The 26,920-nt window shown below is 47.9% G+C and overlaps 1 protein-coding gene across 2 annotated transcripts in view; it reads left to right on the forward strand.

Moving 5' to 3' along the window:
* LOC126106484 (G-protein coupled receptor moody) overlaps positions 1–26,920 on the forward strand; it is a 501,560-nt gene that overhangs the window by 234,718 nt on the left and 239,922 nt on the right. For both annotated transcript variants that reach the window (XM_049912785.1, XM_049912786.1), the window contains one exon: positions 23,356–23,403. The gene's annotated coding sequence lies outside the window, so the exon portion shown is untranslated. The remainder of the gene's footprint in view (positions 1–23,355; positions 23,404–26,920) is intronic.

A 26,920-nucleotide genomic window follows, 5' to 3' on the forward strand; every position in this document is an offset into this window, starting at 1 on the left:
CTGACTGCAAAACCACGTTCGTGATGAACACTAACCTGTTGATGCTACGTACTGATGTGCTTGATGCTAGTACTGTAGAGCAATGAGTCGCATGTCAACACAAGCACCGAAGTCAACATTACCTTCCTTCAATTGGGCCAACTGGCGGTGAATTGAGGAAGTACAGTACATACTGACGAAACTAAAATGAGCTCTAACATGTAAATTAAGCGTTTCCGGACCCATGTCCACATGACATCTTTTCTTTATTTGTGTGTGAGGAATGTTTCCTGAAAGTTTGGCCGTACCTTTTTGTAACACCCTGTATATGAAATCTTTGGTCCCTTGGAATGATTTACAACGAACCCTGCCTCGTGGTGCGTCAGATATTTTGCAACAGACAAAACAAACATTCCACTCTCACACTGTTCATCTATACACTGTGCTAAAGGGCTCTGAATACAGATTCGAGGCGACTACCAGATATGTCGCTGCGGACGTTAGATTTAAAACTATGGCGTACACTTTCTCGTGGAACCGACAGTATATAAATGGTTTAGGAGACTCTCTCAGCAGCCATCTCAGATCGTTCGCAGATGATGCTGCTATTTACCGTCTAGTAAAGTCATCAAGAGACCAAAAACGAATTGCAAACGGATTCACACAAAATATCTTTATGGTGAGAAAAGTGGCAATTGATCCAAAATAATAAAAAGTGTAGGGATATCCACATGAGGACTAAAAGCAGTCGTTTAAAATGTGGCTACATGATAAATCACGCAAATCTAAAGGTTTGTAATCGAACTAACTACCTGGGGATAACAATTACGAAATACTTGAAACGGAACCATGACGCAGAAAATTTTGTTGGGAAGGTGGAACAGGGACTACGTTTTACTGCCTGAACATGTACAAGATGCAAGAAATCCACTAAAGAGACTGTCTACAATACGCTGTAAGTACTGGTGTGCGGTAAGCGATTCGTACCAAATAGGATTGACGGAGGGCTTCGAAAAAGTTCGAAAAAAAAAAGAGCATCTCGTTATGCATTATCTCGAAATGCGGGAGAAAGTGCCGTTGGATATGATTCGCTAGTTGGTTTGGCAGTCATTGAAACAAAGGCGTTTTCCACTGCGGAGATATCTTTCCACGAAAGTGCGATCACGAAGTCTCTCCTCCGAAAGCGAAAAAAAATTGGTTGACGGCCACCTACATAGGAAGAAATGACCATCGTAATAATAGAAATCAGAGCTCGTGCGGAGGACACATTTAAGTGTTCGTTTTTCCTGAGCGCTGTTCGAGAGTGGAACGGCAGAGAAGTAGCGTGAACCTGATTCGATGAACCCTCTGGAAGGAAGTGAAGTGTGAGTGACAGCAGAGCAGTCACGTCGATGTACTCCTCTCTAACAGCAGCAGGCGGGCCGACGGATGGATCACCACTAGCGGCGTCACGTGACCTCACTTCATGACACACAGCGAACAGGTTTGGAATTGACTCCAGGACACTGCAGCAAAGGCGTGATGACGAATTTGACCCGACTACCCCTCCTGGGAAGGAGAAGCAGCCAGCGGCGCCTAGCAGACCAGACGGACGCCCGTCCAACTTCAAGCCACTCCCGACGTCGCTTAACTTCTGCGATGTGATGAGCGCCGGTCTATGCACCGCGGCAAGGCCGTTGGCACTTCCTGAACAAAACTGTTCAGTATAAACCTAGCTCTAAGTGGTGAAAGAACGTGATGAAAAAGCTAGCCTATACATCTCTCCTAAAACAACTGAATTAATCTGCAAGTCGATCTACACTCCTGGAAATTGAAATAAGAACACCGTGAATTCATTGTCCCAGGAAGGGGAAACTTTATTGACACATTCCTGGGGTCAGATACATCACATGATCACACTGACAGAACCACAGGCACATAGACACAGGCAACAGAGCATGCACAATGTCGGCACTAGTACAGTGTATATACCACCTTTCGCAGCAATGCAGGCTGCTGTTCTCCCATGGAGACGATCGTAGAGATGCTGGATGTAGTCCTGTGGAACGGCTTGCCATGCCATTTCCACCTGGCGCCTCAGTTGGACCAGCGTTCGTGCTGGACGTGCAGACCGCGTGAGACGACGCTTCATCCAGTCCCAAACATGCTCAATGGGGGACAGATCCGGAGATCTTGCTGGCCAGGGTAGTTGACTTACACCTTCTAGAGCACGTTGGGTGGCACGGGATATATGCGGACGTGCATTGTCCTGTTGGAACAGCAAGTTCCCTTGCCGGTCTAGGAATGGTAGAACGATGGGTTCGATGACGGTTTGGGTGTACCGTGCACTATTCAGTGTCCCTCGACGATCACCAGTGGTGTACGGCCAGTGTAGGAGATCGCTCCCCACACCATGACGCCGGGTGTTGGCCCTGTGTGCCTCGGTCGTATGCAGTCCTGATTGTGGCGCTCACCTGCACGGCGCCAAACACGCATACGACCATCATTGGCACCAAGGCAGAAGCGACTCTCATCGCTGAATACGACACGTCTCCATTCGTCCCTCCATTCACGCCTGTCGCGACACCACTGGAGGCGGGCTGCACGATGTTGGGGCGTGAGCGGAAGACGGCCTAACGGTGTGCGGGACCGTAGCCCAGCTTCATGGAGACGGTTGCGAATGGTCCTCGCCGACACCACAGGAGCAACAGTGTCCCTAATTTGCTGGGAAGTGGCGGTGCGGTCCCCTACGGCACTGCGTAGGATCCGACGGTCTTGGCGTGCATCCGTGCGTCGCTGCGGTCCGGTCCCAGGTCGACGGGCACGTGCACCTTCCGCCGACCACTGGCGACAACATCTATGTACTGTGGAGACCTCACGCCCCACGTGTTGAGCAATTCGGCGGTACGTCCACCCGGCCTCCCGCATGCCCACTATACGCCCTCGCTCAAAGTCCGTCAACTGCACATACGGTTCACGTCCACGCTGTCGCGGCATGCTACCAGTGTTAAAGACTGCGATGGAGCTCCGTATGCCACGGCAAACTGGCTGACACTGACGGCGGCGGTGCACAAATGCTGCGCAGCTAGCGCCATTCGACGGCCAACACCGCGGTTCCTGGTGTGTCCGCTGTGCCGTGCGTGTGATCATTGCTTGTACAGCCCTCTCGCAGTGTCCGGAGCAAGTATGGTGGGTCTGACACACCGGTGTCAATGTGTTCTTTTTTCCATTTGCAGGAGTGTAATTTACAGGAATTGTACACGAAGTACGTAGAAATGAAGAGGTTGAGTCACTTCAAATAGCTTATGAAACCAACAGAGCTCGGAAAGAAAGCACAAAATATCGACATTATTATTATTATGATTAATTTATTAATTTTTTATTTTTAGTCTTGTGAGTCCTCTGAGGCGACCAGCCACATCTTTATCCCAGAGCATCAGCCGCAGTCCACGCCCCCAATTATTTGCTCAATGTATTACAGTCTCTGTCTTCCTCTATAATTTTTACCCTCTACAGCTCCTTCCAACACGCTGAAAGTCATTTTCTTATGTCTCAACCCATGTGCTGCCATCCTGTCCCGTCTTTTGTTCAGGGTTTTTCCACATACTCCTTTCCTCGCCAGTTCTGTGGAGAACCTCATTATTCTTATCAGTCCACCTAATTTTTAACATTCTGTTGCACCACCACATCTGTAACGCTTCGGTTTTTTTCTTACGTCGTTTTCCCATAGTCCATGGTTCGCTTCGGAACAATTATTAGTTCCAAACGAACACTCTCAGAAGTCTCATATCTACTGCTCTTTACTATCTCTGCCTTTCCTTCGCTTACGCACAATCCATAACCTGTGCTCGTTATACCGTTCATTCCATTCAATAAATCTTGTAATTCTTCACTTTCATCGCGGATATAAATATCATGAGTGGATATCATCATTCATATCCCTTCACCCTGAATTTTAATCCCACTCGTAAACATTTCTTTTATGTGTGTCATTGCTTTCTCATGAATAGTACGGATGAAAGAATATATTGCTGTTCTGCGCCACTTCTAATGGGCGCATTTCGTTCCCGACGTTCATTCTTACTGATCGGTCTTGATGTATATCACGCTCCCCCCACCCCCTCTCCCCCTCTCTTACATACCTCAAAAATGTAAAACATCTTGCGCCTTTCTACGTTGTAGAGTTCTTTTTCTAGGTCTATAAGTCGACAAGTGGTAGCAAAGTTAACTGTTTTTTGTTTAGTTTTGTTTCCACTATCAATTGCAACGTCAGAATTGCCTCTCTGATGCCTTTACCTAAACCGACCGTCATCTAACACAGCTTCAACTTTCTTAACCATTCTTCTGGGTATAATTCTTGTCATCATCAGATGATGTAGATGAGCCGTTAATGCGGTTGCGCCAAACTTCTCGCACTTACCTGCCGGTGTCGTGTGTGGACGACATTCTTCCGAAAATCCGACAGTATGTTTCCGGTCTTATTAATTCTGCACGCTAACCTGAATCAAGACACGATTGGGAATGTTATACGTGCACACTGCTAGGTTTGATGGCATCTCTTGCAAGTCGTTTAAAGCTCTGTTGGACATCCGCAGCTTCACTCCGGAACCCAACTTACGGTGTGTGGTGGACGGTGTATTGTGCGGTAGTCTCACATCCGCGTTTTCCTGTTCAGACGCGAACGTTTTGTGGGAAGAACACGACCTTGAAATTGTCTGGTTTCACTTTCATGGTCCTTTCCGAAGATGCGCGCAGGAGCAGGCAACGTATTGGTTGACTCTTTCAGGAACATACACACTCGGAAAATTTAACGGTAAAATAGACCGTGATGCATAACGCATCTCTTGCAGCGTCTGCCAGTGGAGTTTGCTGAATACCTATAGGACGCTTTCTTGCCTACTAAATGAATCTGGAAGGAAATGTGCTGTTCTTGTTTGGATGTTGTGTATTCCCACTATCTGAAGTGGTTGAAATGGCTCTGAGCACTATGATACTTAACATGTGAGGTCATCAGTCCCCTCGAATTTAAAACTACTTAAACCTAACTAACCTAAGGACATCACACACATCCATGCCGGGGCAGGATTCGAACCTGCGACCGTTGAAGCAGCGCGGTTCTAGTCTGAAGCGCCTAGAACCGTTCGGCCACAGCGGCCGGCTCCTCGTTCAGGACGCCCTTCGATGCCTACTGGCAACACTCATGTCAGAAACGTCAACGAAATCGTGCGTGCCAATCGAAGACTGACAGTCCGAGAGACTGCAGAAGAATGTAACATTTCAGTTGGATCATGTCATGAAATCCTGACACACTGTGTTGGAGTGCATCGTGACGGCGCCAAGTTGGTCCCACGGCTCATGAGTTAAGACCAGAAAGACGTTCGCCTTTTGGATCGCGAAAACGAGAACGAGATGCTCCTGTATAGAAAAAGAACTGGTGATGAGACTTGGATCTACAGTTATGATGTTGAGACCGAGGTCCAATCTTCACAATGGGTCGGTAAAGGTTCTACAAGACCAAAAAGAGCTGGTCAGGCTACGTCGAATGTCAAAGCCGTGCTGATAGTTTTCTCTGAAACTTCCTGGCAGATTAAAACCGTGTGCCGGACCGAGACTAGAACTCGGGACCTTTGCTTTCGCGGGCAAGTGCTCTAGAAACTTTTTTTTTTTAACTTTCATTTTGTTCGTTTTAGTTCGTTGCATCTGCTCGTGGCGGACGTCGCAAGACACCCGTTTCGTTCGTCGTTGATCAGTTAACTCAGTTTTTTTTTATTACAAAGAGCGAGTACCCTCTGATCGAACACGCTGAGCTACCGTGCCGGCACACTCCGCTGCAGAGTGAAAATCTCATTCCAGTTCTCTTTGACTTTGAAGGATTAGTTCATCATGACTTCATGCCACAGCAACAAACTGTTAATCGATGGTAGTATCGGGACGTGTTGCGACGCCTGCGAGAAAATGTGAGAAGGATATGTGGCGAGACAATTCGTGGCTCTTGCATCACAATAAAGCACCCTTACGTTCATCCCTGTTGGTGAGTGACTGTTGCACAAAAAACGAAGTAACTGTTCTGCCTCATCATCTGTACTCTCCAGACCTGGCCCCTGCAATATTTTTTATTTCGAAAGTTGAAAACCCCGTCCAAAGGACGAAGATATGCGACGCTAGACGAGTAAAAGAAAAATCGCAGGCGGCTGTTCGCGCGATCCAGCAAGACGCGTACCAAGGCTGCTTCCAGGGGTGGAAACGACTTTGGGGGCGGCGTGTCAGTCAGTTGTGGAGGAGAGTGTTTCAAAGGAGACCACGCACCTAAGTAAAAGGTAAACGTAGGAAAATTTCGTGGACAAAGTTCCCGTATTATTTGAACAGACATCGTATGTGTGACTTCGTTTTTGCACTGTGTAGCTGGAGTCAGTGTCAACAATTACTGCTGCTCACGTCTTTAATCCGACGCCCAGCCCCGACGGAAAGCGTCGGTTTGTTTCCCACTACGGGCACATGTACACTCCTGGAAATGGAAAAAAGAACACATTGACACCGGTGTGTCAGACCCACCATACTTGCTCCGGACACTGCGAGAGGGCTGTACAAGCAATGATCACACGCACGGCACAGCGGACACACCAGGAACCGCGGTGTTGGCCGTCGAATGGCGCTAGCTGCGCAGCATTTGTGCACCGCCGCCGTCAGTGTCAGCCAGTTTGCCGTGGCATACGGAGCTCCATCGCAGTCTTTAACACTGGTAGCATGCCGCGACAGCGTGGACGTGAACCGTATGTGCAGTTGACGGACTTTGAGCGAGGGCGTATAGTGGGCATGCGGGAGGCCGGGTGGACGTACCGCCGAATTGCTCAACACGTGGGGCGTGAGGTCTCCACAGTACATCGATGTTGTCGCCAGTGGTCGGCGGAAGGTGCACGTGCCCGTCGACCTGGGACCGGACCGCAGCGACGCACGGATGCACGCCAAGACCGTAGGATCCTACGCAGTGCCGTAGGGGACCGCACCGCCACTTCCCAGCAAATTAGGGACACTGTTGCTCCTGGGGTATCGGCGAGGACCATTCGCAACCGTCTCCATGAAGCTGGGCTACGGTCCCGCACACCGTTAGGCCGTCTTCCGGTCACGCCCCAACATCGTGCAGCCCGCCTCCAGTGGTGTCGCGACAGGCGTGAATGGAGGGACGAATGGAGACGTGTCGTCTTCAGCGATGAGAGTCGCTTCTGCCTTGGTGCCAGTGATGGTCGTATGCGTGTTTGGCGCCGTGCAGGTGAGCGCCACAATCAGGACTGCATACGACCGAGGCACACAGGGCCAACACCCGGCATCATGGTGTGGGGAGCGATCTCCTACACTGGCCGTACACCACTGGTGATCGTCAAGGGGACACTGAATAGTGCACGGTACATCCAAACCGTCATCGAACCCATCGTTCTACCATTCCTAGACCGGCAAGGGAACTTGCTGTTCCAACAGGACAATGCACGTCCGCATGTATCCCGTGCCACCCAACGTGCTCTAGAAGGTGTAAGTCAACTACCCTGGCCAGCAAGATCTCCGGATCTGTCCCCCATTGAGCATGTTCGGGACTGGATGAAGCATCGTCTCACGCGGTCTGCACGTCCAGCACGAACGCTGGTCCAACTGAGGCGCCAGGTGGAAATGGCATGGCAAGCCGCTCCACAGGACTACATCCAGCATCTCTACGATCGTCTCCATGGGAGAATAGCAGCCTGCATTGCTGCGAAAGGTGGATATACACTGTACTAGTGCCGACATTGTGCATGCTCTGTTGCCTGTGTCTATGTGCCTGTGGTTCTGTCAGTGTGATCATGTGATGTATCTGACCCCAGGAATGTGTCAATAAAGTTTCCCCTTCCTGGGACAATGAATTCACGGTGTTCTTATTTCAATTTCCAGGAGTGTATGTTTAAAGCGGAATTTTACACCACTTGATAGAACGTTCAGAGATTAGCTCGGTGCTAATTTGTTTTGCCGATATGTATTAAAAGGGACAGTAAAACACAAAGAACGAAAAGTACTCCAGCAACGGTTAAGTGGCGGTGCTTGCTCTTCGGTAGCAGTCATCGCGGAATAGGACGATGCTGTCGCTGACGGAGTACCCGTAATTATTCACCTTGTTTTACTGGAGCTGCTAATACATATCGATCAAACGAATATCGCAGTAGACTAATCTGTGAACGTTCTATCGAATGGGCACCTAAAATTCCGTTTGAAAAGTCATTTTGTTTGTAAAGGGAAACAAACTGGCGCTTTGCGTCGACACTGGTGTAGCACGAAAGACGTGAGGACCCGTACTTGTCTGGGGTGACTCCATCTGTACAATGCAGAAACGAAATTGGAAATATCTGCTGAAACACCAGAGGAAACGCGCCTGACGGCTCTTAGGAGACACAGCCTGTGTGTTGTGAAAACTAGTGGTCCTGTAACACTCGCTTTTGGTACACCGAACTTGCTTTTACACCTGAAGACTTGTCTCTGTTCAAAACCACACGCTGTGTTCTGTTTGCTAGAAGCTGTTCAGCTCGTCTGACATCCTTACGCTCCTATTTCGTCCGTTAGGCGGCAGTGTGGAACCGTATTCCGTGCTTTACGGAAGTCAAGGAACACGGCATCCACCTGGGCTCCTGTAGCTACTGCTTTCTGATTATCAATGAAATTCGCCAACAGCCGTGCAACTAAGATTTTTTTTTTCGACTATCAGTTTCGGCATTCCGCTACGCCATCTTCAGGCCCCATATGCATCTCTCAAAAATAAACGATATTTTCATACAGTGCCATATATTCCTGCACGTCGTGAATTCAAAACCGCACCCAAGTACTTTATCCGAAGACTCGATTGCACCTCAGCTCACCTGCAGTTTGACCAAGTTGTTGGATTGTAGGTGTGCTCAGCTTGCAATCGAGTCTTCGAATGAAGCACTTGGGTGCGGTTTTGAATTCACGACATCCAGGAATATATGGCACTGTATAACAGTACTGTTTACCTTTGAGTGATGCGTGTGGCGCCTGAAGATGGGGTAGTGGAATGCCGAAACTGGTAGTCGAAGTAAAGTAATATTCTCAATTACCCGGCTGTTGGCGAATTGCATTGATAATTACTTGACCAGCCGATGTCCATGATGGATCAACAGAGACAGCTTTCTGAGGCTTGTGGACAAACAGAGGGAGCAGGCTTTTTTTTTTTTTTCGTACGACCGTTTTGGTTCCTACAGTCGAGATGATCGGTCCCTGGGACTGACCCTGCAGTGCCGGGCTGTGGCTGGAGAAGAGCCCTCAGCAGTGGGCAGGGTCCGCTCAGTGCTGCGGTCCATGCACTGTGCCTCTGCGACTGCGCTGTTCCCGCGTCCTCGGAACATCCGCAGCCCGTAAGCAGGATGTTGCCTGCCAGCAGCAGCAGCAGCGCCAAAACACAGCCTCCCGCCCCCCCTCCCTCCCTCCCCCACCGATACATCAGCCGGGAATGGCGAGCAGTCGGCGCCCAGCCGCGTCGGCCACACGCAGACAGACACGCAGCTACTGTGCGCTCAGGCAGACCACCGTCACTAGCCACGGCGCGGTGTCGGTGGCAGACCCTACAGAACGTGCACGGGGACACGGAAACATCAGAAGCACCACTCACCAAAATAGCTAATGCGGTGTATGAAGCCAGCTGGCATTGATTAACTGAGAGGGTTAATTGGAACAAACGGCGATTCCGAAGTTAGTCACAGAAGAAAGAGAATCCGCAAAAAGTGGATGGATCCAGTCACGTGAGTCGAACTGTAAAACAATGAAGTTAAAACACATACAGAGTGAAAGGCATGAAAGGTGAGACGAAATCTAAAAACTGGAAAAAAGAGTGGTCTTTCCATGGGTGAGTGATCATGGGGTCTCAGACCGACAAGACATGAAGAGGGGCCTCAACAACAATCAGTCTGCCTCTGCTCCAGGATTAAAGCAGAAGTCCACAGCTTCTGGTCTAGTGGCTACCATTGCTGCCTTTGGATCACAGGGTCCCGGTTTCGGTTCCCGGTCGGGTCGAGGATTTTCTCCGCCCAGGGCACTAGGTTTTTGTGTTGTCCTCATCATCTCTTCACCATCTCATCATCATTTGCCTAGTGGGGATACTGGAAATAGAAAGATTGGAACTGATACAGTCGCTGATGACCACGATGTTGAGCGCCCACAAATCATCATCATCATCATCATCATCATCATCTGAATCTTAAAGCAAAACCTTATATCTGGAAATAAAAACCACTTTCACGGAGGTTGAGGACCATTTCAAACATCCATGAATCGTCTGCTAATATTAAAATTACGGAATCTATACTTAGCACCAAGGGCCAAAAGAAGACATCCCACCAATATGTGGGATGCCGTCAGTCTGGCCCCACAGCCACATCGTAGGGGTGGGTCGTTACGCACGAGGAAACAACTGGTGAGCCTTGTATGACCAAAGTGTATACGACATAAAACAATGGACTCCTTTCAAATGGTTCAAATGACTCCGAGCACTATCGGGCTTAACATCTGAGGTGATCAGTCCCCTAGAACTTAGAACTACTTAAACCTAACGAACCTAAGGACATCACACACATGCATGCCCGAGACAGGATTCGAACCTGCGACTGTAGCGGTCGCGCCGTTCCAGACTGTAGCGCCTGGAACCGCTCAGCCACACTGGCCGGCGGACTCTTTTTGAGAGGAGAGGAAGGAAGAGCGCCAAACTGCAGCCGAGACTCCTTGATTGTGCAGAGTTTATTACTGCGAGCAGTAGCACACCACTTTTGGGTACAGAGAGATTTGAAGTAGATCCGCATATCCGCAGCTGGAATCATGAAAGGGAATGGTGGGTAAGTATCTGCGTCTCGAGCCAAATGGTCAGCCTGTCCAGTCCCTGGGATGCCCACGTCACCCTGGGATGCCCACGTCACTTGGGACCCAGAGAAACACAATCTGGTGGCACGACCAAGGGCAGAGAGGAGGTCGTGGATAGCACAGACCAAAGGATGACGAGAGTAGCTTCGGTCTACAGCCTGCAGCCTGCTCATTGAGTCAGTACAAATGAACACACTGTGGAGGGAAGCCTGACAAACAAATTGGAGGCCTCGGTGAATGGCTCGGAGCTCTGCTGTGACACACGTCACGATCCCGTCAATAAATGGTGTTCTAAGCCAACAGGAGAAGTGAAAGCATATCCCACCTTGTGTATCGTCTTAGCACCATCAGTGCGCAAGATGGTGGCACCCTGCAACTCCTCAAGGATGGCACGTACAAGATGCCAGAAAACCATGGGGGCGACAGGGGTCTTAGGACCCTGGAACAGGTCCTAATCCGTGGTATGGCACCATCCAAGGAGGAGTTTGGGAGGAAATACACGGGGCGCATTCCAGTGAGTGGTGATGGAGATCCCAATAGAGGGAAGTGAGATGCATTCCAACCGGCATTCCCACCCATGGGTGGTTGTGAGGAGGGAGACAGTCCTCATTTGCAAAGAGGATAGGGTACACGGGATGGTCAGGGAATTGACTAATGGCGATTGCATAAGAAACCAGATGTTGGCTCTGTCGTATTTTTAGAGGAAGATTCCCCACTTCTGCGAGCAGACTGTCAACGGGACTAGTGCGAAAGGCATCAATAGCCAGACGCACCCCACGATGGTGAACAGGGTCAAGTATTTGGACAGAGGAAGGAGCCGCTGAGTGACAAACCCCGCTAGCATTCAGCACTGACTCTAGTCGTCTCGGAATAGATAAATAAATACAGGTCCTGCGTGCGTTTTCAGCGGAAGCTAATACAATTTTTTTCTGCAAAATAGTTCCGAAAACGATGATGGAGATGGAGAGTGATCACGCACCCGTCTGTCTAAAGTAGACCGCAAAGTCTCAGTAATATCGAGATCTGATGTCTGCGGTTGGGCAGGGGAGATGCGACAGCTCACCTTCGTGATCACAAAGCTAGACTCGGACAAAGCACGTGCTATGTGAACAGGGCTGCTGTACTCTTGGAACACAGCCTCACCAATTTGAAAGAAACATTGGATCGTGCGATGGACCAGCTTAGCTAAAATGTTCGCATGATCTTTCGCAGTTAGCCGACCTTGCGGAATAACCCTGGGGTCCATTGAACACCACAATATGCCTGCCCAAATCGTGCCTGAAATTTGATATTCACGACAACTCTTGAAGCTGTGGATTACGGAGTATTGAATTCCCTAACGATTTCCGAAATGGAATGTCCATGCGTCTAGCTCCGACTACCATTGCGCGTTCAAAGCTGTCAATTCCCGCCGTGCGGCCTCAATCACGTCGGAAACAGTTTCAGATGAATCGCATGAGTGCTAATGACAGCGCCGCCAATGCACTGCCCTTTTACACCTTGTGTACGCGACGCTACCACCATCTCTACTGCTGCGCATGGCTTTTGTCACCTGTGTATGTAGGCACGAAGAATAATGATGTAAAATATTAATAACGTCTGCTTTATTTGAAAATTTTTAAGAGTTTTCACACGAAAAATTCGGAGGCACTACTTTTCAGCACGCCCTGTTAGCTGCAGGTGGTGCAAACGTGGCGGCGACGTGGGACAGGTGTGTGCGCGGCTGTGTTTTGTGTTGACAGAGCGTGCGTGGCCACTTTGATCCGGCGCGACTGTACCGCAGTGCTGGCTGGCTGGCTGGCCGGGGCTCCGGGAAATGAGGAAGTGTGCGCCCCGCCCCGCCCCCACCCCCCCCTCACCGTGCTGCGTGGGAGGACACGGGCCCACCCACAGCTAGCTCGTACCGCACTCACTGTCGGCCGGCTTGGTGCTGCACGCACACCACCGGTACAAGGCACTGGGGGGAGGTCCGCAGGGTGAGACGGGCGCAGGAAGGGCTTTTGGAGTCTGCCAACTTAATATGGACAGCCCAATACAATGACATCGTTTCCAAAGCTCTCTTGTCTGAAGCCCAGTGGTACTGTTTTTGTTTTCCTCTTCTCGAACATGGTGCTCTAACGGCAAACCGAAAGTCGCGAGTTCGAAACCCAGTCGTGTGGTCTCCAGGAGATATTTCGACCTGCTAACCACTTGTCGGTGGTATGTAGATCCGGCAGTAACGACGAGTGATTCGGAGTCTTACGTTACGCTGTCGGTCACTGTTAACTGGGGTAGGTCAGGGACACGCAAGTCCAGGAGGACACTTGCACCATGCCTCTGCACCGCAACAAAACAATTGTTGCTGTTTTCTTATTTTGCTCCTGTGGCATTAAACGTCGTGGGGCAATTGTCGCCATCGTCATTTTGTACTGCTGACGTAACGTCATATCGGATATTGCATACTTTCTACGACAGTGAAACGCAGGTGTCTGCTTCGGGGATGGAGCTGCTAAAGGGTGGCAGAGTGTAGGGAAGCAGCCTACTCACGCTGTAGTAAATTGACATCAGTTTCCATTGTGTGCCAGCCAGTCTGCTGTAACCAGCTCTGACGTCATAAATGTTGCGCAATACCTTAAAAATCAAGCAAATGACCTAAAACTTTTCTAGCATGTCAGGAATAATACTAAATTAATGTGTGTTAAATATCAGTTCGATAACTTCAGCCATTTTCGAAATTTGGACGTTTTTCTGAAAAAATCATTGGCGCAACAGAAAAGAGCTAGAGACTTCAAAATTTATATTTAGATTCATCTTTCGTAATGATTTAATAAAAACAGTACTTTGGATTTCACAAATTAAGACTTTAGTGGAAATTCATGATTTTCTGGTTTTCGTCTCAAAATTGAAGGAAGCAAGATAGATTAAGTAGGCTAATGAATAAGGCTAGGATGTTTAGATTTAAATAGGTTGGAGGTCCGCTATGACTATGAAGATGTGAAAAGTTTCTTTTGAATACCTGTAAAATTATAGCGATAGCGGATCTCAAAAGGGCCAGTTCAGAGCTCATCTGCTGCGTGCAGCGTAATTTAATTAATTCTCTCGCTCAAAATAGTTAACTTAGCCACGTCAAAATTTTATTATCAATACTTACCTGCGTGCTGAATGCACGTTTAAATTAAGAGCTTCATCGGCCATCAGCAAAAGAAGCTATAAATTATTATGTAACTTGAAGTGGTGCGTTACTAGCCCAGCGGCTAGTCGGGAGAGCCGATTTGAGCAGGCGTTCTCTTAGCCGTCCGCACCGCGGCTATATATATATATAAGAGCGCTGCGCGAGGAAGCAAGGCCCCAGTTCTCTCCAGACGCTGAATAGCACGTCAGCTGTGTCGGGAGTCGCTTCGCTCGGAAGCACTGCTACAAACAGCCTCGGGTGCCGTATTAAGTTACTAGAGATACGCGGAACCGTGAAAGCATTTCAAGTAAAGGATTAATTCTGAGATGATTTGCATTATCTAGCTTCAGTTTGCGTATTGTCGTATTTTCACGTGCCGTCGCGGGACAGACATTCTACCAATTATTATAGCGTGGCGTTTGATGAAATATTCTCATCAAATCTTGGCGAGCATTCTTTTAACATTTAATTCGGACATTTATAGTTGCATCACCGCATTAGACTCTGAACTGCTCTGTTAGTTAGGTTGTAGGGATACTTGTGTTTGTTATCAGTGAATTTCAGAATATACTCAACTATTTTGGAAAATCGTTTTGATTAGAAATCCCGAACAATCTCCTAATTCCTCAGAGCTATAAGCTGCAGCTATAATGGTATTCTCAGATGAAGTGGGCACTAGGAACTCTCTTTACAGGCTCCACGTTTTATTAAATCACTTTCTGGGTGCTAAAAGGTAAATAGAGAGCCAGTGTTGAGAACGGCGAAAGACAGCATTAACAACATTTTAAAAGCCTGAAACTGATTCAAACATTTTGAATTGCAAGCATTTATACAGCAATTATTTTAATTTTCACGTCTCACTCGCCGCCCCACAAGAGGTGTTATAACTACTGGGAAGATATATACAGAGTCCGTCAGAAAATTTCGCATCCTTATTGAAATTCTGGATCAAGCACTAAAACTGAGCAGTTCAGTAAGTGTTGGTCCACCTCTGGCCCTCATGCAAGTAGTTATTCGGGTTGGCATTTTCATTGATCAAGTTGTTGAATGCTCTTCTGAGGGATACTGTGCCAAATTCTGCCCAATTGGTACTTTCGATAGTCAAAATCGAGATGTAGTTGGAGGGCCCTGCCCATAACGCTCGAAACTTTCAAAGGTAGAGAGAGATCCGACGAACTTTCTGGCCAAGTTAGGGTTTGTCAAACAGCAATACAAGCAGCATAAACTCCCGCCATATGTGGGCGGCCATTATCTTGTTGAATTGCAAACCGAGGACGGTCGGGCATTGCGTTGTTGAATTGCAGTCTCATTGACTGGAGCAGAGCTGTCTTCAGTGATGAGTCGCGCTTTGAACATCCCCCATCTGTCCCCGAAGTGCGCTTCACAAAATAATTGCGCTGTCGCGGATTTTCTGCGTCATCCAATATGTAAAGAGTCCAGAAACACGTGGCAGGGTTGGCTGAGAATAATGATATTGTCCCTATATATCCTCTAGTGTATTACTCACGGTTACCGCGGACTCATAGCGTGAAGCGGGAACTTTTATTACAGGCGAGGAGGGTTCGTAGCGTTTGCATCAGTCGAGTGGCTGACTGCACACACGCACACACACACACACAGCTGTGCCCTAATCGCTGCGCTGTGGGCGCCTGGGCTTGGCCACACGGACGTGCTGCAGTCGGCTCTTTAAGTGCGGCAATTGCGAGACGGCAGCAGTTTTCGACGCGTCACCCGCCGCCAGTTGTCGGCCCGTCCTACGCCCCCATTACTTTGTTCCCAACGGCGCGCGAGCCGATAGCGTGGCGAAGAGCACAGCAGACCTCTGTTCTGCGTGACCACGAGAGGCAGCCAGCAGAGCTGCGCGGTGGGGGTCGAGCAGTTTACGTCGACCAGTGTTCTGAGATTCCGTTGCACGGTCACCACAGTTATTTGTTTCTTTACTCGCACTCCATTCTCCCAAGGGCAGACTGTAACTCATCTGCAGCGTATCAGGTGTTTAAAAACGCAGTGTGGTTAAAAGCAGACCTTTTTTCTTTCTTTAGCTTGTGCCTTTGTCCCGCAGGTACGCAGGGTCGGCATTGTAACACCTCCGTTTTTATCGCGACCTGATCCAATCGAATAGCAGCCCAATATTTATCACTAACATGACCGTGAACCTAATGGGGCTGGTAATCGGAATTGACTGCTACGGAAGTTGTTACTTTCCAGTTCGTCCTGTTCAATACTATAACACTGAATGTATGGTAATAAGGAACACCAACACAGTTTTACTAATTACGAACTTATATTCATCTCAAAACACAAAAAGGAGACAGCTACGGCCTTCGTCATACAAATCTAATTACGGCTAATCTCAGCACAGGCTTTCTCCATTTGCCATTATCGTCACACGCTAATCCATCACTGCAATCCAACACTGCAATCCAAGGTTAGGCCGGCGCGGTAGACGCGAAACTAAATATCGGCACTAGTAACATCACTGATCACTTTTATAAAAATACTTCATCACTTTCCCGGTATTTATTTATTATTTAGGGGTCTAAACACGGCGATGGTCACTCCCTTCTCGGTTAAAAACCCTGTATTAAAATAATGGCCTCCACCCACCCACCCACCCACCCACAACACACACACACACACACACGCGCGCGCGCGCGCGCGCGCGGACCATTCCCGCCAACCACACTGGCGCATCTCCATACTCGCTCTCGCAACACGTCATAATCGATTGTTCGCCCTATCGACCTGCACCGAGTGCAAACTTATAGTAAAGGCCTACGGACCCCTTACAGCATGGTTAATCGGATTTGGAGATGTCAGATTAAGAGGTGGCCGGATGCCCTTCCTACCGCCCCCCATACTCTGCCCCCCCCCCCCTCCAGGACGGAATCAGTGTACCCCAACTGTCTGTGACTAGTGTAATCCGTGGAATAGTGCCCAAAGTGTTCATATGTCTGCGAGCAGTGTAACTGAGGCGGGACGTGGGGACCAGCCCGGTATTCACCTAGGGGGATGTGGAAAACCGCCTAAAAACTACATCCAGGGTGGCCAGTACACCGACCGTCGTCGTTAATCAGCCGGGCGGATTCGATCCGGGACCGGCGCGCCTACCCGAGTCCAGGAAGCAGCGCGTTAGCGCTCTCGGCTAACGTGGTGGGTCGGTTAAAAGCAGATACACTCCTGGAAATTTAAATAAGAACACCGTGAATTCATTGTCCCAGGAAGGGGAAACTTTATTGACACATTCCTGCCGTCAGATACATCACATGATCACACTGACAGAACCACAGGCACACAGACACAGGCAACAGAGCATGCACAATGTCGGCACTAGTACAGTGTATATCCACCTTTCGCAGCAATGCAGGCTGCTGTTCTCCCATGGAGACGATCGTAGAGATGCTGGATGTAGTCCTGTGGAACGACTTGCCATGCCATTTCCACCTGGCGCCTCAGTTGGACCAGCGTTCGTGCTGGACGTGCAGACCGCGTGAGACGACGCTTCATCCAGTTCCAAACATGCTCAATGGGGGACAGATCCGGAGATCTTGCTGGCCAGGGTAGTTGACTTACACCTTCTAGAGCACGTTGGGTGGCACGGGATACATGCGGACGTGCATTGTCCTGTTGGAACAGCAAGTTCCCTTGCCGATCTAGGAATGGTAGAACGATGGGTTCGATGACGGTTTGGATGTACCGTGCACTATTCAGTGTCCCCTCGACGATCACCAGTGGTGTACGGCCAGTGTAGGAGATCGCTCCCCACACCATGATGCCGGGTGTTGGCCCTGTGTGCCTCGGTCGTATGCAGTCCTGATTGTGGCGCTCACCTGCACGGCGCCAAACACGCATACGACCATCATTGGCACCAAGGCAGAAGCGACTCTCATCGCTGAAGACGACACGTCTCCATTCGTCCCTCCATTCACGCCTGTCGCGACACCACTGGAGGCGGGGTGCACGATGTTGGGGCGTGAGCGGAAGACGGCCTAACGCTGTGCGGGACCGTAGCCCAGCTTCATGGAGACGGTTGCGAATGGTCCTCGCCGATACCCCAGGAGCAACAGTGTCCCTAATTTGCTGGGAAGTGGCGGTGCAGTCCCCTACGGCACTGCGTAGGATCCTACGGTCTTGGCGTGCATCCGTGCGTCGCTGCGGTCCGGTCCCAGGTCGACGGGCACGTGCACCTTCCGCCGACCACTGGCGACAACATCGATGTACTGTGGAGACCTCACGCCCCACGTGTTGAGCAATTCGGCGGTACGTCCACCCGGCCTCCCGCATGCCCACTATACGCCCTCGCTCAAAGTCCGTCAACTGCACATACGGTTCACGTCCACGCTGTCGCGGCATGCTACCAGTGTTAAAGACTGCGATGGAGCTCCGTATGCCACGGCAAACTGGCTGACACTGACGGCGGCGGTGCACAAATGCTGCGCAGCTAGCGCCATTCGACGGCCAACACCGCGGTTCCTGGTGTGTCCGCTGTGCCGTGCGTGTGATCATTGCTTGTACAGCCCTCTCGCAGTGTCCGGAGCAAGTATGGTGGGTCTGACACACCGGTGTCAATGTGTTCTTTTTTCCATTTCCAGGAGTGTATAACAAACAAATAAAAATATCGATGATACTCTAAGTGAGTAGCCTTTACTCCTGTGTGTGTGTGTGTTATCGTAAATACAAACGTAGGAATGTGAATGGAGAGCTAAAATGTGCTACTGAGCTCGAAGCCACATCACTTACATGAAATTGAAAAGAATCCTGTCTATGTGAAAACCGATCTCATAAACAAGCAAACCAGTAATTTCACGTTCAGTACACTTGGTCAGTGCAAATTGTTTGTAAAAAACGTAAGTGCAAATAAAAAGGAAACTGTAATGATAACCTGTATACGAATGTAACCTGAAACGCACGAAAATTTATGAAATGACATATGGCCCTGGTAAACTAAAGAAACTGACAGAACCTACATTGCGCAAAGAAAACGAAACAATCACGTATTAACAATATCACTTGCAAAATGAAGTACAGGCAGAAATACCAAGACTTAACAACAGCTAAAAAAATACTGCTAAAAACTAACTACAGTTGGTCCAGGGAAATCAGGTTCATAATATTGACACAGAATGCCAATGAAAAACATGACTCAACCTTTAAGTACTGAAATTTCAGTTAGGAAGGAACTTACGAAAGAAAACAATTACAGACTAATATGAAAATTAATTTAATCTAGTAACTTCCACGGTACAGTAAATTAACTCAGAAGATCAATCGCCGGCCGCTGTGGACCAACAGCATAAGTCTACAAAAATAAAATAAAAACTTTACTTTATCAATTAATGGTTCAAATGGCTCTGAGCACTATGGGACTTAACATCTGAGGTCATCAGTCCCCTAGAACTTAGAACCACTTAAGCTTAACTAACCTAAGGACATCACACACATCCATGCCCGAGGCAGGATTCCAACCTGCGACCGTAGCGGTCGCGCCGTTCCAGACTGTAGTATCAATTAACACCTTGTTCTTTATTTCAAAACCTTTACGTACGTATGCTATCCAACCATTGTCCTGGGTCACCATTCCTTCTGGTAATAAATCTAGAACTCACATAGTTTCCAAAGTGCGTCCATGTATTACCCGGTACGCTCGACGAAAACCCCGCCTCCTGCACACTGCAGGCAGCTATCCACGACTGACTGTCGAAGATTCTACGACTCCATAGCGCAGCCATAGCAGACACGGATACCGTTGCCTAGCAACTGTTTCTCCGACCCCAGTTCTTCAAATATATCATTTTCCTTTACAGATTACGCAAGTCTCACGAAGTAAGGCGTGAATTTAGCGACTACGGTAGCGGATAAATTCACTGCGTGCCTCGCCGAGAAAAAGTTGTCGTTTTGTTTCCAATCAACACTCGTCTGACTGGTGTGATTTGACCATCTCCTGTGCCAGCGCCTGCACCCTTCGTCCTTTAGTTACTTGTTGGATATGCTCCACAACCTCTGCCTTCCTCTAGTGTCTTCACCCCCCCCCCCCTATAGCTCCCTCTAGTACCACGGAAGTTATTCCCTGATGTCTTAACAGATGCCCTGTCATCTCGTCCCTTCTTCTTGTCAGTGTTTTCCGCCCGTTTCTTTCCTCCCGCGTTCTGCGGAGAACCACCTCATTCCCTCTCCTATCAGTACACTTGATTTTCAAAATTCTTCTGAAGCACCACAACTCAAACGCTTCGATTGTCGTCTGTTCCGGCTTTGCCACTGTCCATGATTCACTACCATACAGTGCTGTGCTTCCAGTAAAAGAGAAGTGGTGTATGTCGTTCCCGAAGGTAGAGTTATAGTCCCTCTGCTGTTCCTTATTTACATAAAGTATTTAGGAGACAACCTGAGCAGCCGTCTTTGGTTGTTTGCAGATTATGCTGTCTTTATCGTCTAGTAAACTCATCACAAGATCAAAAGAAATTGCAAAACGATTTAGAGAAGGTATCTGCATAGTCCAAAACTTGGCAATTGGCCCGAAATAATGGAAAGTCTGAGGTCATCCACATGAGTGCTAAAATGAAACCGTTGAACTTCGGTTACACTAAAATTCAGAAAAATCTAAAGGTTGTAAATTCAACTAAATAACTAGGAATTACAATTACGGAGAACTGTAAGTGGGAAGTCGACATAGAAAATGTTGTGGGGAAGGCAAACCAAAGACTCGGATTTACTGGCAGAACACTTGGAAGGTGCAACAGATCTGCTAAAGAGACTGCCTACACTACGCTTGTCCGTCCTCTTTTGGAGTACTGCTGCGCGGTGTGTGATCATTATCAGATAGGATCAATGGAGTACATCGAGAACCTTCAAAGAAGAGCAGCACGTTTTGTATTATAACGTAATACGTGGGAGAGTGTAACTGAAATGATATACTATTTCTGGTTGACGTTGTAAAACAAAGGCATTTTTCGCTGTGGTGGAATTTTCTCATGAAATTTCGATCTACAATTTTCTCTTCCGAATGCGAAAATATTTTGTTGAAACCGACCTACACAGGGAGAAACGATAATCATAATAAAATAACGCAAATCACAGCTCGCACGGAAAGATACAGGTGTTCGTTTTCTTCCAGCGCTGTTCGAGATTGGAATAACAGAATTATTCTGAATGTGGACAGAATGAGATTTTCACTCTGCAGCGGAGTGTGCGCTGATATGAAACTTCCTAGCAAATTAAAACTGTGTGCCGGACCGAGACTCGAACTCAGCAGAAACATCCCCCAGGCTGTGGTTAAGCCATGTCTCCGCAATATCCTTTTTTTCAGGTGTGCTAGTTCTGCAAGATTCGCAGGAGAGCTTCCATAAAGTTTGGAAGGTAGGAGACGAGGTCGTCCTTGGGTATCTCAGATGGTAGAGCACTTGCCCGCGGAAGGAAAAGGTCCCGAGTTCGAGTCACGGTCCGGCATACAGTTTTAATCTGCCAGGAAGTTTCATTCTGACTGTGGCTCGATGAACCCTCTGCCAGGCACCTAAGCGTGATTTACAGAGTATCCATGTAGAAGTGGACGTAATGATTATTATTACCCACGATAAAGAATAAACTAAACCCCAGGCAAGGGCGGCACATAGCACTATCGGGCAAGCATGTTTAGCTTTGTCGCACCTACCGATCGGTAAGCAAACCATTGCATTTCTGATGGTTACCGATCGAAATTATCGCGGCTGCGTTGCCTTTAATGCGAAACAATACTAGCCAGAGTTGCAGAGTCCATGTCCGCTACTGAGAACAGCTAAGCAAGTACAAAAACACACAAACAGCGGCAACTTCTGTGCAAACTGAACTAAACGGACCTACTCCAGGTTAATCACTCCAAGCCCTCTCCGGCCAGTTTTGTTACCGAGAGCGTCGCAAACCCAGTAAGCGTCCGTCGGCAGAATGATGAGACCGTAGCCAACCTAACCACAGTGACGGTTAAGTTTTGTTGTGGCGCGCAAGGCCTAGTCTTGAGTTTCAGAAGTTGGCTTCACTGGAGTGGCGGCAACCGGTCTGAAGGCGAGGGACATCAGCCTTCCCGCAACGAAGAAGACGTGGCCTGGAAGTCAAAGTAACGGCTCCAACAGCCTTTGTGGGCGTTCGCTACGTTGCAAATTACTATCAATATTTGAATCAAGGTTCAGAAAATTACTCCGACCCTACGAGACAAAAGTCCTCTGGTTAGGCGAAAATTAGTTTGATATAGTTTAAGTGATGATTAATTTAGTCTATTTTCTGAATATTAATCAGATCGGCGTTTGCGTAAATCATATGATTCGAAAATCTGCGTATAGTTTGAATCTACCGTCAGAAGAGTTGGTTTATTGCTTGATTTTGGGGAGGGGACGAAACAGCGAGGTCATCGGTCTCATCGGATTAAGGAAGGATGAGGAAGGAAATCTGCCGTGTCCTTTCAAAGGAACCATCCCGGCATTTGCCTGAAGCGATTTAGGGAAATCACAGGAAATCTAAATCAGGATGGCCAGACGTGGGTTTGACGTCGTCCGCCCGAATGCGAGTCCAGTGTGCAAACCACTGCACCACCTCGCTCATTGTCGGGAAAGTAGAATGTAGTTTGTTATGACACTCCCTCTCTGTCAGAAGGGCTGGACAGGGTGACAGTAGTTCCTGCTGAAGACGCTGTGGTAGGTTACAGAAAAATGTCTGCTCTCCGAGTTTATCACATGAATTTGCACCAGCAGAATATCGGAATAATTTTGCTGGTGGAAGCGGGGGCCGTACGGAGAACACCGGTACATGTGGTGCGTTTGTTTCTCGGCAAGAACGGCGGCTGGTGTTGCTAGCGGCGAGGTGCGAACAAACAGCGTTCAGCGAGCGCTAACTGCCTTGCGCAACGGGATCTCCACAACAGGTGGACGGGATGGCTAACAGCTACAACACACGCCTTGCGGCCCCTTACTAACCGTGCACCGCGCGTAATGAGTTCTCTTGATAGCGGGAATACGAAAAGAAGACGGCGCTCAACTGGGGAACTACTCGAGTCGTTCGATATGAGAAAGGTACGGTACTGCTGCGTTCTCTATGGAATAGCTGCTAATGTTCAGCACCACATAAAATTAAACGTAATAGCGTGATGGAGGAGCACGTGTGCAGTGTGTGTGCGTAGTGCAGACACCGTCTCTTAGTCGTGTAGGCAGAGTAACAGCAAGTGCTGCAGGCATTGTAGAAAGATGGTAATAAGAATCAGGCGGCAAAAGCATTTAGGAGTGTTAGAGAATAGTGAACTGTGTGGTGTGCGGCGATAAACAAACAAGTGTCTAGGTTGAGACTGTGACTCTGACAGACTGACTTGTCCGAGTAATTTTTCACACGCATCTTTCTTTATTTTTCAGATTCCTGTTGACGAGTCAGTCAGCACGCTGATTTTCTACGACGTAAAGGTAAGTGTTTCTCGTTGATCTCCAGCTGTACATATTTTGACCCGTATATATGAATATCAAGAGCGCAGATGGCAACCCAGTTCTAAGCAAAGAAGGGAAGGCAGAAAGGTGGAAGGAGTATATAGAGGGTTTATACAAGGGCGATGTACTTGAGGACAATATTATGCAAATGGAAGAGGATGTAGATGAAGACGAAATGGGAGATAAGATACTGCGTGAAGAGTTTGACAGAGCACTGAAAGACCTGAGTCGAAACAAGGCCCCGGGAGTAGACAACATTCCATTTGAACTACTGATGGCCTCGGGAGAGCCCGTCATGACAAAACTCTACCATCTGGTGAGCACGATGTATGAGACAGGCGAAATACTCTCCGACTTCAAGAAGAATATAATAATTCCAATCCCAAAGAAAGCAGGTGTTGACAGATGTGAAAATTACCGAACTATCAGTTTAATAAGTCACAGCTGCAAAATACTAACGCGAATTCTTTACAGACGAATGGAAAAACTGGCAGAAGCCGACCTCGGGGAAGATCAGTTTGGATTCCGTAGAAATGTTGGAACACGTGAGGCAATACTGACCTTACGACTTATCTTAGAAGAAAGATTAAGAAAAGGCAAACCTACGTTTCTAGCATTTGTAGACTTAGAGAAAGCTTTTGACAATGTTAACTGGAATACTCTCTTTCAAATTCTGAAGGTGGCAGGGGTAAAATATAGGGAGCGAAAGGCTATTTACAGTTTGTACAGAAACCAGATGGCAGTTATAAGAGTCGAGGGGCATGAAAGGGAAGCAGTGGTTGGGAAAGGAGTAAGACAGGGTTGTAGCCTCTCCCCGATGTTATTCAATCTGTATATTGAGCAAGCAGTAAAGGAAACAAAAGAAAAATTCTGAGTAGGTATTAAAATTCATGGAGAAGAAGTAAAAACTTTGAGGTTCGCCGATGACATTGTAATTCTGTCAGAGACAGCAAAGGACTTGGAAGAGCAGTTGAACGGAATGGACAGTGTCGTGAAAGGAGGATATAAGATGAACATCAACAAAAGCAAAACGAGGATAATGGAATGTAGTCAAATTAAGTCGGGTGATGCTGAGGGAATTAGATTAGGAAATGAGACACTTAAAGTAGTAAAGGAGTTTTGCTATTTAGGGAGTAAAATAACCGATGATGGTCGAAGTAGAGAGGATATAAAATGAAGACTGGCAATGGCAAGGAAAGCGTTTCTCAAGAAGAGGAATTTGTTAACATCGAGTATAGATTTAAGTGTTAGGAAGTCGTTTCTGAAAGTATTTGTATGGAGTGTAGCCATGTATGGAAGTGAAACATGGATGATAACTAGTTTGGACAAGAAGAGAATAGAAGCTTTCGAAATGTGGTGCTACAGAAGAATGCTGAAGATAAGGTGGGTAGATCACGCAACTAATGAGGAGGTATTGAATAGGATTGGGGAGAAGAGAAGTTTGTGGCACAACTTGACTAGAAGAAGGGATCGGTTGGTAGGACACGTTCTGACGCATCAAGGGATCACCAATTTAGCATTGGAGGGCAGTGTGGAGGGTAAAAATCGTAGAGGGAGACCAAGAGATGAATACGCTAAGCAGATTCAGAAGGATGTAGGTTGCAGTAGATACTGGGAGATGAAGAAGCTTGCACAGGATAGAGTAGCATGGAGAGCTGCATCAAACCAGTCGCAGGACTGAAGACCACAACAACAACATTACAAACGTCGGACTGGTGCTGTAACATTTACTGCTACTCCATTTGTCCTAATTATTCATGCGTTCTCTGTGGATCTGTCTAAAGATTTCTGCTGTACTTATCGACGATACCGTCTTGTTTATTGCGTTTCACGCCGTAACCTGTTGCTATATTGTAACGCGCAGGGCGCTAGCTTGGGAGACAGGGAGGTAAGCCAGACCTGAACCGAACGGGCGCGGCGAATTAGCGGCCGTGGTCTGGCACACTGACCAGTGCGGATGCAGCTTTTCGGCGGTTTCCCAAGCATGTGTAGGCAAATGCTGAGGCCGCCGGCCACTTCCGTGTCAGAGAAAACGACACACAAAACAGTTGCAACTGCATGATTACCGTGGAGAGCTGCATCGAAGCAGTCTGCGGAATGAAGGTCAGAACAACGATAACAACAACAACAACAACAGAGCACAAACTTTACGCGATTCGCAGTAGACGACATACACGACTTCGCTGCCTTACGTTACCTTGGCGTCTGTGGCGTCAGGACTTGAATCCGGCTACACAGTCACACAGAAAAATGAAACTTTTTCCAAATTGTGAAAAAAACGGTCCCCGTGATAGACTACGGGAAACGCTAAGGGAAAGGAGATGGAGCTTCCCATTGCTTGATTTATCTCCATACTGTTGCCACCTAAATTTTTTGCAAGCGATCACTAGACAGTGTTACTGAGATGTGACATCACTGTTGTTTCAAAAATTTTCATTTGTTGTTGTTTAAACAACAGGAGCCCAGACACTGATTCAGTAGTTCGTTTACAGTAATCGATTAAAGATGCATTGTCGTGCAAAAAAAGTAATTTCAGCGTGATTGTTTCCCTTAGATTATTTTTGCGATTTTTCTAACTTCCTAAATTAAGAACTCTGCTATGTCACCACTTTTGCTGACCAGTCACCTACAAAGAAGGCTGTTTACATTTGGTTTGCGGTTCCGCTTCCGTTAGCGTTTATATAGTGACTGTCTAACGAAATGGGTTGTTTTTCCGAACATCGACACGAGAGGATGACTGAATGCTTCCGCCAAACACAGCCATACTTAGTCATATCTAAGGCTGCAGTACATGCGATTTTGCATCAAGATTTAGCTGTGAAATGTACCTTCCATACAATTTACTCGAAATACAAAAACACCCTCATTTCAAATGGCGCAGAAACTGCGCTGAAGTCTGTTGATTCATTGTGGACATGGGACGGCGGCAATGATACTCGACAACAGCTGTCCAGATGAGGTGTTTTATTTTATTTTTACCCCTAGTTTCGGCATTCCATTACGCCACCTTCAGGCGCCATATGCATCTCACAAAAATAAACGACACTGACACACTGGGCCATATATTTCTGGGTGCCGTGAATTCCAAACCGCATCCCAAGTGCTTCTTTTGAACACCTGATTGCAACCAGGTCTTCGAACACCCAGGAACATACGGCCCATGGAAAGGTTTGGCCGTTGAGTAGCAGAGGTGCCGCACACGTAGTGTAGCGACCGTTGAAGCAGATGGTACAGAAACTGTTACTCTGCCGCAAGTCTCCAACGAAATCAGAAAAACCGATCGAAGACAACGCATCATTCTTCTCTGTGACTTTCAAACGTCACGTCAAATAGTTGTTTATTTGACTAAGAGAAACATGCGATCGATGCACGGAGAACCGCAAGGGCCCAAACCACAGAAACAAAGTTTTGAGAAAAATAGGTGTATGTAGACCTCAAGTTTGTAGGCCAACTACCAGTCTCACAGGTCTGACTTGTTTTTTAACCAAGGCTCAGT

Source organism: Schistocerca cancellata, chromosome 10 (assembly GCF_023864275.1).
Source record: "Schistocerca cancellata isolate TAMUIC-IGC-003103 chromosome 10, iqSchCanc2.1, whole genome shotgun sequence".
NCBI classification, from domain to species: domain Eukaryota; kingdom Metazoa; phylum Arthropoda; class Insecta; order Orthoptera; family Acrididae; genus Schistocerca; species Schistocerca cancellata.